This window comes from Syngnathus leptorhynchus, unplaced genomic scaffold (genome assembly GCF_054491065.1).
Source record: "Syngnathus leptorhynchus isolate UIUO unplaced genomic scaffold, UIUO_Slep HiC_scaffold_83, whole genome shotgun sequence".
NCBI lineage: Eukaryota > Metazoa > Chordata > Actinopteri > Syngnathiformes > Syngnathidae > Syngnathus > Syngnathus leptorhynchus.
In genome coordinates, this window is record NW_028232050.1 from 65,001 (window position 1) to 67,500 (window position 2,500).

Sequence of the window (2,500 nt, forward strand, 5' to 3'; positions counted from 1 at the left end):
CCCAGGATGGCCGTGCTGGGGGATCAAAATCGGCTGAGGGGCGGTTTGGAGAGGGGCCGCTGCCGCTTGGGCTACCTCCCCGCGGCGTGTTTGAGGGTGGGCACGCCGATGGTCTGCGAATCAACCTCTCTGGTGGCCACGGGGACCAACCACCAGAGGCATTGGACTGGGACCCCAAACGGCCCGTAGTCACTTCTACGGGCCACGGTTGCGAAAACTCCTTGGATCGGAAGTCCGTGCTAGCAATTACACAGAGTCAGAGTCACAGTCAGTCTGGCCGTAGGAGCGGGTGGATCCAGGCTGGCGAAGCTCTTGACAACTCCTCAGTGGCGTCCGAATTAAAGGCCTCTATCGATTCAGTTATGAGAGTTGATGAGATGGGGGTCGTGCTGGAGCCACAACTTGTTCAGGGTGATAGAAAAGCTAAAGCGGGCGAGATGACGGTTGAGGGGCCGTCGACCTCGGGGGGGAAGGTGGCAGTCCCCCCCAGCCGTGTCTTGGTGCATCTGCCTCGGGAGTCCTGGGACTGCCAACTGTGTGGTGTGCAAGTCGGTGGCATTCGTAGGCTGGGGATGCATTTTGCTATCCGGCATGCGGGTGTTGCTGTCGAGTACGCGTGTCGCGTGTGCGGGAAGGTCGGTGATAACAGCCATTCGATTCGGTGTCACGCTGCCAAGTGTGGTGGGGTGCGCGGGTCGGAGGGCGTCCCTGGGTTCGAGTGTGAGCTCTGTGGATGTTGTTTTAGGACAACTGTTGGAGTCTCTCAGCACATGCGGCATGTTCATGCGGATGAGTGGTTCAGGGTGAAACGGGGTCGGAGCCAGGACAAGGTGGTCAAGGTGAGAGGACAGCTGTGGAGCTCGGAGGAGATCGCCCGCTTGAGACTTTTGATGGAGGAACATGGAGATGATCCTCGACGTTTTGTGGTGGTCGCCCAGTTGTTGGGAACGGGGAAGACCAATGAACAAGTGAGGTGGAAGTGGAGAACCCTGTGTAGCGGTGCGGCAGGCAGTGTTTCTGATGCGCGACGACGCAGGCTGGTGGTCAGGGCGTCGCCCCAGGAATGGTCCTTACCCCCGGGGCTCCCCGACATGGTGGAGGAGAGGGTGATGGGGATTTTGCGGTCGGGGGATGAGGAGCTTCGGAACACTGCTGCCCTAGTTGAGAGAGCAGGCCGGGAGCCTGACCTGGTCGAATCTTCTGCTCTGGAGGTCATGGAGGCGCTGGGGGGTAAGATAGTGTGGCCTACAACGTCAGTGAGGCGTGCACCAAGAAGCAGAGACTTGAAAGGGTGGAGAAGGCGGCTTCTCCAGAGGAAACGGTCCTTCTATCACCAGCAACGGGGGTATAGTGTGGCACGGAGGGGTATGGCGCGGCGTGTCTTGGACGGTCTGACGCCCCTGAGGTGTGACTTGCCACCTGAGTTGGTGTTTGAGGGGTTCCGTGAGAGATGGGAAACGGTGAGGGCGTTTCTCGGTCTTGAGGGCTTTGAGGTGGAGCTTACCGCTGACAATGAACCATTCTATCACCCGATCTCGGCGACTGAAGTGACATCTAACTTGGCTAGGATGACATCTAGCTCTGCGCCGGGCCCAGATGGGATTCGAAGACAGGCTGTGTTGAACTGGGACCCGGCCGGGAAGCAACTGGCGAGGCTGTTCACAACATGGATGGTACGTGGAGTCGTTCCCCGGGTTTTCAAGGAGTGCAAGACACGGTTGCTACCCAAATCGGCTGACCCGGAAGAGTTGGGTACGTTGTCGGGGTGGAGGCCCGTGACGATAGGGTCAGTCGTGCTGAGGTTGTTTGGGCGGATAATGACGATGAGGCTTGCTCGGGCCTGTCCCATTAGCCCCCGGCAGCGTGGGTTCGTCGCTGGCGCGAGTGGTTGCGCAGAGAACCTTATGATTCTTGACCGGATCATGGGGCACTCGAGGTCTGGTGGCGGGCCGCTGGCAATTGTGTTCATTGACTTTGCGAAGGCTTTCGACTCGGTTGCCCATGGACATATCCTGTGTGTCCTGGGTCGACTTGGCGTGGACAGGCGTGTGATTGAGTTGATTCGTCACTCTTATGTGGACTGCTCGACCAGGGTGGGATGCGGTGGCGCCTTCACCGATCCTATACAAATGAAGGTTGGGGTGAAGCAGGGAGACCCGATGTCCCCACTGCTCTTCAATCTTGCTATGGACCCTCTCATCCATAAACTTGAACGCAATGGAAGCCACTTCGTTTGGGGCGACCGCCGAATCGCCGCACTGGCCTTTGCTGATGATCTTGTCTTGCTGAGCTGCTCGGAGGAGGGAATGAGGAACAACCTGGGGATCCTGGAGGACTTTTGCCAGCTTACGGGGCTGGTTGTCCAGCCTCGTAAGTGCCACGGTATCTGGATGGGCCCCGAGGATGGTAGTGGTGAAGCCTGGTCGATATGTGGTCAGCAGATACACATGGTCGGCCCTGGTGAATCTGTGCGCTATCTTGGGGCTGATATAGTGCCGTG

At 58.6% G+C, this 2,500-nt stretch overlaps 1 pseudogene; it reads left to right on the top strand.

The window, feature by feature from the left end:
• LOC147038151 (28S ribosomal RNA) overlaps window positions 1-2,500 on the top strand; it is a 9,673-nt pseudogene that overhangs the window by 4,269 nt on the left and 2,904 nt on the right.